Here is a 15,889-nt window from a genome sequence, read left to right on the forward strand (position 1 = left end):
CGAAAGCTGATTTTTAGGTGCAATTAATTGCAAATGTAAAAAGCAAGGGCTAGATGACTAATAGTTAGCCTGTCTCCACATAAATGGTCTAAGTAAATCTAGGATTCTTGGAACTCTGACCTCACCCCAAAATTCCTATGTTTATGGTACATTTTCCCTTGGCTTATACACAAATATTGAATTTAACTTTTGTCCTAAAAATTAAATAAAACTGTGATGTAATCCCAAAAGAAATACTTCATAAATGTTATGTGCTTCCCACTGAAAGAAACTTACACATTCTCATGTTTCTCGAAAACTTTGTAAGTTGAGAAATGAACTGATTTTTTTCTTTTAATACATATGGGGTAGGGGTGAGAGGGCGGAGTGAGGAGAAAGTCTTTGAATATAAGAAAAGTAGTTGAAACTTAAGTTCCTCCTATGGATCATAAATTTGAATTTTAAGCATCTTTAATTGCTTCCAGGAAACAACCAACTTTTCTGCTTCAAAATTAGTCCAGCAAGATATATAATAGATATTTATACATGGAACAAAGGGAAGGATCCCTCGCCCAACAATTCTTTGGAAAAAGGCTTATAAGAGTTGTCTCACTGGCTTTTAAGTTAAATTTATTTGAAGCATTGGACATTTCAACTTGAACTGACCTTCTTTTATTTCTTTTACTTCACATTTCTGAAGAAGGCTTAGCTGTGAAAACCCCTAAGCTTACAAAACCTTCGACATATTTTGGCCAAAACAACAACAGGAAGATGTCTCTAAGCTATTAAAGACAAGGAATTCATATACTGATTTTGGCTAATTTTGCTGTTAAACAACTCTTTCCTCTTTCCCCCACCTACACTAGGCACACACACCCATACCCTCAACACACCCACACAGCAAACCCTACTCTGATTCAAACCAAAAAGGGTTTATTAAGATAAGCTTCACATAGTAAGAAGCCCTGAATTTAGTTTCTAAAAACGTTTTAAGGTAGGATCTAAAATTTCACTTTTCCTCACCCAGTCCCAAGTTGCTCTTGAGAAGAAAGTTTACTAGGCAGCAGAATAACAAATACTCTATCAAAAATGAAAAGTAAAACTTTGGTAATGGAATCTTTTCCTTATCATGATCAAATATGAACTTCCAGTAAAGGAGAAACTAAGTGGAAACTGTTTTTATCCTCTGCTTATGAAAAAAATTTCAATACTTTATCAACAATGGGGCACATTACAAACTAACAATTCAATGGGTGATTTCATCCAAACTCACCACACTATCCTCTTGAAATAAAAGATCTGTAGTGTCATGCATTTTATAGCTATTACATGGTGATTATTAATGTCAGAATAAAATTCAGACTGGGTATGTTTCAAAGCATATGGGAACAGCTTCTGGACAGGACATACCAGCAATCAAATCTAGAATGTACTGGAAAATAATTAAGTTGCATGATATATCAGTCTCAATGTTAGTAAAAATGGAATTTGGCAACACTTTGACCAAATAAGGTTTCCTAGAATAGACAAGTTTGGAGATGAGTGTTATTTTCAAATAGCTCTAACTATGATCAAATGATTATCATTTCAATTACCAGTTGCTCAGATCTTTTCCAAGAAATGGCATGACTAGCTCTGGCAGGCTTACAACACCCGCCAAACAAATAGTTTATTAACCAAGAGAAAAAACAATCCTTCTGATGTCACTGATGAATCAACTCATCTTTGAAGATTCAGTCTATAGATTTTGTACTTGTTCCTTTTCTCTAACACACACATAAAAAAACAAATGCAGGAATTCACATAAACATGCAAACCATAAACCCCAGTTTGTATTAATTGTGAAACAACCAGTATATTTTACTGTGGATTCACAGAGAAACTGGCCCTGCAACATTGTTAAATGCCAGAAATTTAAAAGGAAATCTGATAAGGTGGAGGAGGGCGAAACAGCAAACCAATCTCCAAAAACAAAACAGTCAACACACAAGTAGAAAAATGTCTCAGGAAAACATTGCTTTGTACACACAGTGGCATAAATCACATGCTCATATTTACTATTCTGAGCAAGTGCTGACTAAAGTTCCTAATATGTACCATTCTTGGGCAAGTCTCTATGTCTAAGAAAAGAATTTCAATAAGCTCATCTCATGATTACATTAGCTCTCTGCAAACTGAGAATTAGCACTGGATAAATATTGCTGATTTGCTCTAATACAACACAAAAGGAACACAAAGAAATACACTTTGTTATTCTATTAATGTACCTTGACTTTTCAATTAACCCAGCTCTTAATCAATATTTATGTAGGCTGGGTTAAGACACTTTTTAAGTCCTTATCCTCTTTCATCGTTGTTTAAAACTATTTCTGTAATTCGGATTCTGTTTCTACCACTGTACAACAACAGTCCATTTAATCAAGGATCCTCTAAGTCAGAGGAGATAATCTAGTCAAGAAATCACAAACCAGCCAGCCGGTGTATGCATGCCTGGTCCCTCCAACTGTTCATAAAAACTGGAAATTGAACATAAAAATGTCCAGACTTCAATCTTCTCTTATAAAATAAAACAAAGGAAAAGAAAAACAACAACAACAACAACAACAAAACCAAAACCAACAACAAAATACCACTTGAAACTGAGCAGCAGAAGATGCCTTCTTTAGACAACATGTGAAGCCCCCACTACTCTCTGTCACATTCTTTTCAGTCCACTTTTCCCTGACCTGCCTGGTACCTCCAAAGGCACCAGACATTTTCATTTGATTCAGACCATCTCATGTTATTGATGAGGACAATGAAGTTCCGTGACATGTCCTGGTGTCAATGTATGGCAGGACTTGGATGAGAACCTAGGTTTCTTATCCACCAACACAGCATGTTGGACTCTGCAGCCCGAATGCCTGGGTTTGAATCTCAGCCTTGGAATTTACTTCCTTTGGAACCTAGGGCAATTTCTTTATTCTTCCCGTGTTTCAATTTTTTTTTTCATCTATGAAAGGGGATTAAAAAAAAAAGGATTATGCTATCTACCTCTTACATGAATTGCCTGGATTCAATGGGTTGGCACAAATGCAACAATGCCAGAATTAGCTGTGTGTCATTACTTCTACACGGTGTTTTCCAAAGTGTGGCATGCAGAGGTGAATTCAGATCTTTTGCCGGGAAACTTTACATAAAGTTATTCGTTGCTTATTTATTTTTGTGGTTACTCTCTATTTATGGAAAAGTGGTACTGGTTTCCTATTTATAGGAGATATAGAAAGTTTCCTCTTTAAATGAATTTAAACTAAAAAGTGGATCACTTTTTACAAAACCATTAAGGAAACAAAGGGGATATGTGATATGGGGGGGGAGTCAAGTTGTTGCAAAAAAAAAAAAAAAAATGACTGAAATTTGGGACATTGTCCCAATTGGGACATGTTTTATCAGTGGTTTTTAAAGTCCAGGAAGCCTTGGAAACCTCTGAGACCACTTCAGGTGGTCCACAGGGTGAAAACAGCAATCCTAATCATACCTAGACCTTGGCTTTTTTTCTCATTCTCATTCTCTTTCAAGTGTGCAATGGGGTTTTCCAGACCTGTGACATGTGATATCACAACTATCTGAATGCAGAAGCAGATATGTGAATCCAATTGTCTATTAAACTAGACAGTAAAAAGATTTATAAAAATTATATGGCCATTGCTACTGTTTCCACTAATCTTTTTGTTTTTGAGAATATAGCTAATTTTCATTAAAATGTTACATTTTCAGTGGGTTTATATTGGTATTTTAAATTTTTATTAAAATTAACTTAGAGTAGTATTTCCTTTTATGGTATACAGTTCTATGAGTTTTAACACAAGGACAGAATCACGAAACCAGTATCACCACAATCACTAGATACAGAGCAGTCCATCACCCTCAAAAGTTCTTTGTATTATTTTTTAGTTGTCATATTCCCTGTACCCCACAAGGATTTCTGGCAACCACTGATCAGCTCTTGCTACAGTTTTCTCTTTTTTGAAATGCCAAGTAAATTGAATCACATGGTATAAAACCTTTTGTGGGCTGGGGTTGTAGCTCAGTGGTAGAGCACTTGACTAGCACGCATGACACACTGAATTCAATTCTCAGCACCATATATAAATAAAATAAAGGTCCACTGACAACTAAAAAATACTTTAAAAAAAAACTTTTTGAGATTGCTTCTTTTACTCAGCATAATGCTTTTGAGATCCACCCACGTTGCTGCATGAATCAACAGCTTGTTACCTTTTATTACTGAACAGAATTTGATGGCGTGGATGGCCACCAAACTTTGTTTATCCATTCACTGACTGAGGGACATCTGGGTTGGTTCAGTTTTGGTGATTACAAACAAGACTACTATAAACTTGCATGCACAGGTTTCCGTGTGAGCACACATTTTCAGTTCTCTAGAGTAAACACCAAAGAGAGGGACTGCTATGCAATGTTTGAGAAACTACGCCATTTTGCATTCCCACCAACACTGTAGGAGAGTTCCAGTTGATGTTTCATCCTTGCCAGCACTTGATACTGTCACTGTAAATTAATTACTGCCATTCTAATGTGTACATAGTATTTTCCCATCCTGTTTTCAGTTTTCATTTCCCTAATGACTAATGATATCATACATCTTTTTGGGTGCTAATTTGCCACCTGCGTATCTTTTTTCAAAGAAGTTTATGTTAAATCTTTTGCCCATTTTTTAAAACAAGTGATATTTGTTTCCATACTATTGAGTTTTGAGCATTCTTGGAACTTCTAGATTCAAGTTTTTTGACAAATATGTGACTTGAAATATGTTCTCCAGCCTTGTAGCATTCTTCTAACAGTTTCTTTAGTAAAACAAAAGTTTTAAATCTGATTAAGTTCCACTGGTCAGCTTTTTTGTTTTATGGATTGTGGTTTTGCTTTTTATATCTCTGAACTCCTTGCCTAATCTGAGGTCACAAAGAATTTCTGTTTTCATCCAAAAGTTTTATACTTTAATGGGCTGGGAAAGTATCTCAGTGGTAGAGCATTTGCCTAGCATGCTTGAGGACCTGGGTTCAATCCCCAGCACCATGCAAAATAACAATAAAAACATAAAAAGTTTTATACTTTAATTGTTTACATTTAGGGTTATGACCAATTTTGACTTAGTTTTGTGTAGGTATGCAGTTCAGCTTGACATTCATTTTTTCATGTAAATGTCATATTATTTTTAAGTGGATTAAGCATTTTAAATTATTTGTTTAAATTTCCAGTACAGTAAATATAAATACGTATAACTCACATAAACAAAACTTATGGGGGTCCTCACTAATTTGAGTGTAAAGTTTCCTGAGTCCAAAAAAGTTTGAGAGTCACTGTATTATGTCACTAACTCAAGGCATTTTCTTATTCTTTTTCTTGACCTCTTTGTATCATTTGATAATAAACAACACTATCTATGACTTGAACTTTCCCTCATGTTAAGAACTGAGAAGGGTCTGTGATTTTACTCTACTTGCAAACTTAACAAATTTGCCTACCACAGTTTCATTGATGCTCACAGAGCTCATGAGACTTCGGGCACAAAGAATGGTTTATTGCTCATGGCGCTAGCAGTAGTCAATGTTCCAGTATTTGTGTTGGTCCTTATAATATCCAATTCACAAAAAAGATGCAAGGAGGATAGATGAAAGCTGCTCACATATTAGGATATGTTACAGGAGAAGAGTCTTGAGTTTAGGAAATCTAAATCTTGCTTTTTAAAATGTTTTTATTAGTGCATTATATTGAACATAATAATGGGTTCCATTTTGACATACTCATAGCTGTAAATAACATAATTTGCTTAATTTCAATCCTCAAATTGCTCCCTTTTTTTAGGGGGAATGCTTTCAGTTTTTCACCATTTAGAATGATATTGGCCATGGGCTTAGCGTAGATGGCCTTTACAATGTTAAGGAATGTTCCCACTACCCCAAATTCAGATCTATAAACACTTAGTTATGTTTGGAAACTGTGGTATAACCAGAAGAAGGCATCATGAAAAATGATTACTTCTAGGTCAGTGTTTTCCAAACTGAGGTTGGCAGCCCATTAGCAAGATTATAAAACCTATTAGGTGAGTTGCAACAGCATTAAAAAAAAAATTAAATAGAATAGAAAATGTCAGGGTCCATTAACTGTAGTGGGGTAAGTGCTATTTGGGTATAGATATTCATACACATATTTATACACACATGTCCACTTGTGTGTGTGTGTGTGTGTGTGTGTGTGTGCACACGCACAAGCTCTGGCTTATTAACTATGTTATAGTTATTATTATTGTGGAACATTAAATTAGGTATATTTATGTACCTACAAATTCTTACCTAGGTAATTTTCACGAAATGAGTCATCTTCCATCAACTACCACACAATAAGAAAATGAGCATTTTGAAGAATCTTCTAAAAAGGTAGACTAATGGAGGCTGGCTATAACAGGTACTTAAGTGTTTACTAAATAAACAAATGAAAAAAATAAATAATATGAGGTACAAACGGGCTATGTGAATGCACCAAGCATATCCAAACCCAAAAAGTACCATAGGCCTGGGCAACTTACCTTTATGCATCCAGCTACACTCCCAACATTCTGTTGGAATAAAATGCCAGCACTATTCTTTCCGTTATAAACAGCATACACATTAACAAAAGCATTAACATTCTCAGGCCAGAAATGTGTCTGTTGAGGCTGTGTCTATATTATAGCAAAACATCTGCTTGGAAAAGGAAAAATTGAGTTAAATGTTTGGGTAGTTTGGCTGCACAGTATAAATCATCTGGCTTGAAAGATGAGCATTTATCCATCAACCAGCTCCGCTTGTCTTTCTGTAATAAACCATGAATGCAAGAAAAGGACATTTTTTGCTTTGAGGTTCACTGTGCATTTAAAATTCCTCTTTGGGCATTTAAAGGGATTGTAGTGGTGGCAAAAGGTAAGGTAGATACATGATTCACTAAGGCAATGGATCAATTAAAAATTTACTCTCAACTCAGGACTCTGAAAAATACAACATTGACCAGTAAGATTAGCTTGTCCCATAAGACATTGGAATCAAGTTAGGAAGACATACCTTAAAAAAAATTTGAATGGTGATATGGTAACATCCAAATGAGAAGAGTGGTTTGTTTCTTTGGTGGTTTCTTGCTTTACAACTTTACTTGAGTAAAGATACAGAACACTTCTCCAGCTTGCAAACAACACAGAAGATACCCAAATGTATGTGAGTCAAGAGCAGGAAGCTCTGAAAAGACTGAACAATGGCCCAAAGCTAATAATATTATATAATAAGGGGAAATGCAATCCTACACTTTGCTTTTTTGGGGGAAAAAGACCTGGTTTTCTTAACTAATTATAATTTCTATAAGAGCCAATAGAAAGTACTGCTAGCAAGTAACAATAAAATATGGCAGAATTGGTGGAAATACAGGCCCAAGATAAAGAATGTGACAGCTCTTATCATCTGCTACATTGGTTAGAAAACATATGTGATCTGCAGACAGAACTTTGAAGTGGGTATGGATTAACTGAAACACGCCGATAGGAAGTATAAGAAGTATTATACTTGAAAGCATCAGGAATGTTTAACCTAGAAATCAGAAGATGTCAGAAGAACCAGGAAGATTCCCAGAATTCTGGAAAGCAACAGAGAACTGCCTTTAAAGTATCTGAAGGACTTTTCATGTGGGAGAGGAGTTTATATCCAGGTGCCTTAAGGAAACTGGTACCAGTGGGAGGATGTGGCACAGTCACAATATTAGGTACAATACAAAAAAAGACAAAGAACTTTCTAAAATTCAGAACATGTGGGGAAAAATATCCCTAGTTGCACAGGTAGGGAAACTCAATGATACTAGGAGAACAATGCAAGAGTATTGTGATGGATATGAGATGGAATTAGATTGAATTGTTACATTTCTTTACCATTCCAAGAGTCAGACTAGGGAATCTGGGTACCCAGGGAGAACTATACCTTGTTAGGAAGGAAGGCCAGAACTGGCATTTTAAAACAGGTCCTAAGGACTGAGGATGTGGTAGACCACTTGCCTAGCATGCGCACCACCCTGGCTTCAACTCTCAGCACCACTAAATAAGTAAATGCATAAATAAATAAAATAGGTTTTAAAATACACTTTGCCACTCTTCATCACTTTTTAATTTTCTAAATTGGCATCTATCTTAAAATCATCTATATTATTAGAATGGAACAGTTTCCTGTACCTCAAAAGCTGTTGTGAAATCAATGACGTCTCTTTACAACCACAGACACATCAGTATCAAAAATAAAACAAAACAAAGAAAATTGGAATTAAATTGTTACTAGTGGTAACCCCTGGGAAATGGGACTATGAATTATTTTTATTTCTTCTTTTTATATCTCTTACTTTCCACAATACAAAAATCATATTCATAATGGGGAAAAACAGTTTAAAAGAATGATTTAGAATGAGATCAGATCATTATCTAGAAAAGTCCCACTGGTGAAAAATGAAAGTGATGTTTAAACTAAGACATTTCAGTGTTTCCTGGAGAATATACGTAACCTTAGTTCAGCCAAAGCATTTACTTTTGTGGATAGTGAAAACAACCCATGGCCTACCTCTTTGAGATGATGGCTTCAAATCTAATTTTAACATCAATGACTAAAAAGTTGCCTTTATATTTCTACTCCTCAAATATACCCATATGTTAACATTTTAGTGACCAATGAGTCATTGACATTCTTTTATTAATTTAAGTAGTTAACCTAAGTTGTAAAACTAGAGCCCCTAGGGACCCCCCAAAACCATTTTTTTAAAATACAAAAAAATAGGGATTTTTGTTTTTGTGTTTCTGTGTTTGTGGTGTGTGTGTGTGTGTGTGTGAGAGAGAGAGAGAGAGAGAGAGAGAGAGAGAATTGGCCTGCAGGCACAAAAGCCATTCACTTCAGAGAGGGTCCTACCTTGACTAAGCTGTGTAGCAGTAATGCAGCAAACACCAATGCACCTACCTGATAGTAATCCTGCTTCACTAACATTTACTAATTTTCAGGATGGTTGGAGCTGGAGGTTAAAGGTATATTATATCCCACTTTGAGGATTCATGAATTGGATTTTTTAAAAATTTCCACTCCTCTTCTTTAATATAATATTAAAACTGGTATACAGTTTTAAAAATTTTCCTCTCCAATATAGAAAGGATCATGGAAAATATCTCCTTTTATCTTTAAAAATGGTGTTCAAAGGAGGTATAGGTTTGAAATATACAACTCTGAATATACAATGCTCCTTCAATAAAGGCTGGGCAAGGGTCATAAAACTGTGAAAAAAAAAAAAAAAACCTGCCCCTTTGGACTGTAACAGCTAATCATTAGCCATCCATTCGTAATGTTTACCTTTTAGTGTGTTATTTTCACATTTTTCTTCATGGGGACTAACCATTAGTACCCCCCTAAGACTAACAAAAGTACATTCATTGCCTGCTGGCAAATGATTTCCGGCCCCAAAGCATTCGCTGGTAGAAAAAGTTAAAGTATATCTAGGCTTATATTTCTATTATTGTTGGGCATTAGCAGCAGCATAAATTTTTCAGCCCAAGAACTTCATTCTAACTGACTTCACATAAGACAGCACTCCAAATCCACCCACACGAGTTACATGTTTGTGAATCAAATTTAGGAAAATACAACATTCTAAACAGTAGATGTTTTGGAAATACTTTACTAAGTGGATGTATTTTAAATTCATTCTCTACTCCCCTTCTCCCACCCCCACCCAAAGACTACCCCAAAGTACTACTAACTCCCAAATCAATAGTCTTCTGCATTTTATAAAGCAAGCTTGTTTGTATTTAAACATGGCTATGTAAACAAGGTGTTTGACTGGGGGAAATTTTCATCTCATAGTATTCCAGAGTGCAGTGAAGCTATTTAAAGAATGGAGTATTCAATTCCTTAGGCCAGATGCTAGTGTAAATATGAAACTATGTTCACGCTGCAGATGAAACTATTTTTAGTGGTTGCGTTTTGAAGAGGACTATTCAGTTAAGTATTATAGGGTGGGATTTCAGTAAGCTCTAAGTAGAATCTAGAGGGAACCAACCAACCACTGTGTTAACACACTGATACCATGTCTGCAGGGAGTGCTGCCCTTCAGCTGGCCACAGCATTAAGGCTTCACCAGGTTAAAATGCCTTTTGTGCAGGGAAGTTAACATCCATGGACCCCATCTCCTCTCCCCAGAGCTCTCTCCATTGCCTCTTCTTCCCACCCCTAGATCTTCCCTTGAGAGCTCAGGAGCACCTCACAGTCCAGGCACCAAAGGGTTAACTGCTGGCATCATACACCAGGGGTCCCAGTTACTGTTCTAGCCCAGAGGTCTGTGTCCATTCTGATGGTACCTGTCTATGACCTCCAGTTGCTAATGTGCTGATTCCACACATAAACCCCCATCTGATTATCCGGTAAGTTAGACTATGTATTTGACCCCAGATTTTAAAATCAGGAAAGGTGCAAATCTAAAAGGAATTTGAGGACCACAGAAGTGTGTGAAAATAAAATTTCTCTGGGGTAGATGCTGGCAATGTTTTTCATACAGACACATGGCTCCCTGTGTGTAAGCTCCTTTAAGTGACTGTTGCTAATGCCGCCAAGGCTGTTGGTGTGCTGGCCTCACGGGTCATTTCTTTCCTATCCTAGACACAGTATAGTAAGTGCACACAGAAGGGGCTATAGAAATGCCAGTAGTCGAAGATGATGGAAGCCTCCAGAAGCTAGGGTACAGGCATATAAATCAAGAGTGAAGCAAAGACACAGTAAGTAGTTTCCAACATACCCCCAACACTTGCCTTGCATCATTTCTGTGGGAATAATTAGTTTTACAAAGAATGATCTTGCTCCTTACTCAAACATAGGATGCTCTACCAATCTGGTAACCACAGTGATACTGGCCTGGAATCAGTTGTCTGTCTGGATCTTCATCAGAGACAGGGCTGTGAGGTCCTAAGGCTGTGTTCTGGACCCTGCCTCTTGCTTCCTCTCTGGGCACCCTTCCTGTGGCTGAAGCAAGCAGCAGGCCAGTGTGGGGCAGTGCCCCTTTCTATGTCTCCTCCATGAGCCCACCAGGAGCTGAAATGTGGGGAAACAGAGTGCCACCCTACAATATTTAATGCTTTTCTTTCAAGAATCAGAAATAGGAGATATATCAGCCAAACCAGGGGCAAGAACCTGAGAGGCTCAGGACCTTCCATGTTGTTTTTTTTTTGGCTGACAGAAAACTCATTCAAGGGAAAGAAACCAGAATAAGGGAAGTAAGAGGGAGACAGGAAGAAATACATTATTTGCTTTAAATGTGTTTTATATTTGTTCTAAGAGTCATGCATTATACAAACTGAGGGCCTGGTCTCAGAATACTTGGTTGTAATGGAAAAAAAAAAAATTGCACATTTTTTGATAAAACACTAGTCACACACACACCCCAATCCAGAAGCCAACTGTGGTGCTACAAACATGGCTCTAAATATTTCTTAAGGTTCTACTAACATTAGAAACCACTTGAGCTTCTCTCGTGGTTTATTATGGTATCACCAAAGCCCTTTCATGTATTTATAGCCTTGTAAGTCATAATAACCAATCATTTACTCTAAGACCATAAATCTTTTTTGGCAACTTAAATGGACAACTAATACTATTAGTCAATGAATTAAGGTAGTGCTCATGAATGAGAAAAAATTACTCTAGTACAAACTTCAGGAGTTCATTTGTATGGTATTTTATGCTACTATTCTTTTTAAAGATTCATTTATCTTTATAATATTTGTATTCAGAACTGTGGTGTTTCCAGCCAACAGTGGAATGTTTGGCTGAATTATTTTTTTCTTTCACAGTGTGACAGAGTAGAGCACAGTCAAATTGAAGATGGCCTTCAGAACACTGTTGGAATCAGATCATCTGGCAAATGCATCCAGACCCATTTCTTGAACCACATGTAATGTTCCTACTACCAGTGTGCCCATCAAGTCATTAACGAGCATCCTAAAACATGCTGTATATATTGAAATGATGAGGAGAGTGGGATGGATGGTGAGTCTGTTTCCAGTGGGGCTTCAGCTACTGTCAATTATGCAACATAACCCAGATGCAAGCTTCACCTTTGTTTTTCGTGTGCTGCTGAAGTACACTCTCTTTGAAAGCAGTGTTTATTTCCTTTTGCTCAGTTTAAGCCCAATGCGTAAGCAAGTGAGTTGTTACAATCTAGCCAGTCTGAAAGATTCAAGCTTAGCAAGTTCCCTTTAACTAGGCAAGTTTCTAAAGAAACTAGTTGTATCCAGGTCTCAGTTTTGCAAGATTACACAATTATCATTCCAAGTAGTAATAACAATTTTCTTTTCCTTACCCTAAGGAGATTGGTATTCACAAACTGCCCAGAATTGAAATTCTTAGGTCCCCAACCCCAGTCAAGAGTGACTGTTTAATGATCTGTAAGAGTCCAGGCATGGCAAAAGTAAGGTTTGTTTTTTATTCTACTGTTCCTACAGCCTCTAACTTATTGGTACTCCATGAACACTGTGACTGGCCCAGAAAAGGGGAGAGGAAGTGTTATTTTCAGAATCCATAACTATGTGACTGTTATACTTTTGAGCCTCCAGATCTATTAAGTGCAGCTGGGTCCAGCTTAGCCTGTTTCTGACAGAGGCTTGCATGGCCTGAGAAGGTCTCATTGCTGGCAATAACCTGGGTTGGGCTTTTGCCCAAGATAAAAACCTCAAAGGAAATGACTTAAGTGTGGTATATACCGGTGGTACCCACGTCAATGTTAGGTGGTGCGTGGATAAACATTTTTTCTTATTTTAAGAATTATGTACTTACCTTTACCATTATTTATTGCAAATCATATAGGTTTTCCATTCACAGTAGTGCTATGAAATTTCCTATTTAAAGTAAAGTTATTTAAGCAAAAAAGTTAATTTTAAAAAATTAAGTAAATAATAAAATTGTCAGTTATCAACAAGGTAAAAATTATAAAGTTGGTTTATGAATGACTAAAGTCTAGGATATCCTAACTTAAGTCCTCAGACTTTAATAATGTTATCATTTATCAAGTGCTTTATTTTACCTGACACTGTACTAAGCACCTGGAATTCAATGTTATAAATCCTACAATATTTCTATGAAGTAGCAATTAATATACCCATTTTATAGTTGATAAAACAAACTCTGCAACTTATCCAAGGTTATAAAACTACTAATTGGGGTTCCCACATTTAAGTCAAGAGTCTATCAGGCTTCCAGGCTATTACCACTATATCATAATGCCCCCAAGTATAAGATTTAAGGTCTACTCAACCATCATTCATTCAGCACACATAGTGAGGACCTACAGATGCCAGACAATGACTTGGATTAAAAGAAGGGACCCTCATTCCCTCCCTCTCAAGTAGTTTAATCTAGTAAATGGCAGATGGGGTCCTGATTAGGGAAAAAAAGGAAAAGTTTCTCATCTCGGGCTTCAAATCATGTTCCCAGGAAATAGGCCAAATTTAGACCTAAAACAATATGCAAAGCTCCCCATATAAAAGACAAAACTCATTGTTTTATAAATATTTAGAATACTGAGTGTGAGATTGATTCACATAATAAACATATTGCTGTTGGAAGAGACAAAAGGCTTTCAAAAGAATCCTTAAGCAGGCCTCATTTCATGAAACCTGATATATAAAAATTAAGCTGTAGAAAATTTATTTCCATTACAAAAGGTGTTCCACTTTACCAAAAGGCATTTTCATAGGTTTTCCACACTGTTAGCCTCATTTGAGCATTCCAAAGAGGAAGTAACTAAGGAAGATCTAATATCTATCTACACAGCTTCTCCACACCAGCCAGACATTTCAGAACAAGTATTACCTATTGCCCATCTTTCTGTTAAATTTCATAATTTGAAAATAGAAAATAAAAATATACGAGATGAGAGAGGCATGCCTTCCTTCCCATCCATGCATGGGAAACCTAAGCCCTCCTGTCTGAACATGGACTCCAACCAGCATGTGGGCAGACGTTACATATCTTTGTTGTTATTTTTCATATGATGGTTTTGTACTCTTATAGGAAATTAACCGGTAGTCCTCAATCAAGAGTACATAGACCAATCTGAGAAGGGTGCTCATGAATGTCCTCAAATGTCACTTAAATATTGTGGGTGTAAATATTTTATGGGTACAGAGTTTACAGGGTTCTCTAGTTCCTCAAAGCCTCTATACCACCCTCTGAAGGTGAACTACCTATCAGGACAGGCAAATCCAGCTGTCTATCCTCCCTATCACATGTGCATACACTAAGTTATACATTTTTTGGAGGTGTGGGAAAGATGACAATAATCAGTATGCCACCTGCCAAACCCTGAATAGTAGTATCTGCACTAGAGATTATATACCATCCCTACCTTCACTCCCAGAACAGAGATGTGACAGAAATTTTATTCAACCAGAAAGTTCTGCCCAGGGTAAATTCTATGATTTTATGAGATCCACCACTAACATTGCCTTGGGGAGAAATTGTTTTATATGAATTGATTTGATTAACCACACTAGTCCCATTTGCAACCATGAATAATGTAACTAGGCAGAAAGTTGACATTTTCATGGAAAAGTTCTATCATTTGTGACCTAAAATTGCTGCATTTTTTCTTAGTAAGTTATACCCTAAGAATATGATATGAAAATATTGCTGGGATGAATCAACACACAATGAGAAGATAAAACACTTAACGTTTTGAGAGTCAACTGATAGCTTTTCACTGTCAGAGCATGCATTGGCTGGCATGAAGAGTCTTCATTGTTTTGAGACACATGAAACTTAATAAACTCAGATAAATCAAGAAGGAACCTGAAGCTTCATTATCATCCCTTCAACATTTCAAATCACTTTCTGGATAGAAGTGTTAAAGCTGTGGCAGAGTATTAGGAATTTCAACAAGGAATACACAATATGTTTTCTTCTGCTAGACTGACAGCCTTGATAAGAACTACTACGTATTTATCAGAGACAATGAGGGTCAGTATTTAACAGTGAACACAGCATTTCTAGCTAGAAAGTCAAGTTTGATCTAAGTTCAAGTTCCTGGTGGGATGAATAGGCTCTTTAACAAGATCTAAGTGAGAAATGACCACGAGATACTCCATTTATTCAAAAATCATGTATATGAGACAACCACCAAAGAAATGGGTCACAATTCCTGCTCTTCAAGCAGTTCTAAGTTAGTTCACAGGCATGACAAGTTCTCCAGAACCTTCCTCCATGTTCCAGTGCACTTTGCTTCTACCTTTATCCATGCACTGACAGAACTCTACCTTATAACATCGGTGATTCTGTCTGCCCTACCATATCATGAGGACTGGACTGGACTCCTGACGACTGGACTGGATTCATCCCACAGTAAATATGTCCTAGCCTCATTAAGTCCTCAGTAAATAATACAGTAATTCCACTTCAGAATAAAAGATTGGACTAAACATCATACCTGTCTGAATCTCTATAGATCAGTACTGTCCGATATAAAGTAAGCTATATGAATACTTTAAAGTTTTGTCATAACTATGTAAAAATTTTTTAAAGGGAGAGGTGAAACTAATTGTAATTATAAATTTTATTTAATCCAATATATGAAAAATATTATTTGACATGTGATCAATATAAAATTACTAGTGAGATATAGATTTTTTATGCTGTGTTTTTGACAACAGGGTTAAATTTTATAGTGGCAGTAGATCCAATTTGCATGCTAAATATTCAATAGTTAAAGTGATATATGGTCCTACCAAGACAAAAAATTTTAATGAAAAATTTTTATAGTCCTTCAGTTTTTAATTTAAATTGGAATTAATTAAAATTAAATAAATGTAAAACTCAAGACTCTC

At 36.3% G+C, this 15,889-nt stretch overlaps 1 protein-coding gene across 1 annotated transcript in view; it reads right to left on the bottom strand.

The window, feature by feature from the left end:
- Positions 1–15,889, bottom strand: part of ARID5B (AT-rich interaction domain 5B) — a 210,773-nt gene that overhangs the window by 145,176 nt on the left and 49,708 nt on the right. The gene's annotated exons all lie outside the window — the stretch shown is intronic.

The sequence above is a fragment of the Sciurus vulgaris genome (genome assembly GCF_902686455.1).
Source record: "Sciurus vulgaris genome assembly, chromosome: 4".
Taxonomy (NCBI): domain Eukaryota; kingdom Metazoa; phylum Chordata; class Mammalia; order Rodentia; family Sciuridae; genus Sciurus; species Sciurus vulgaris.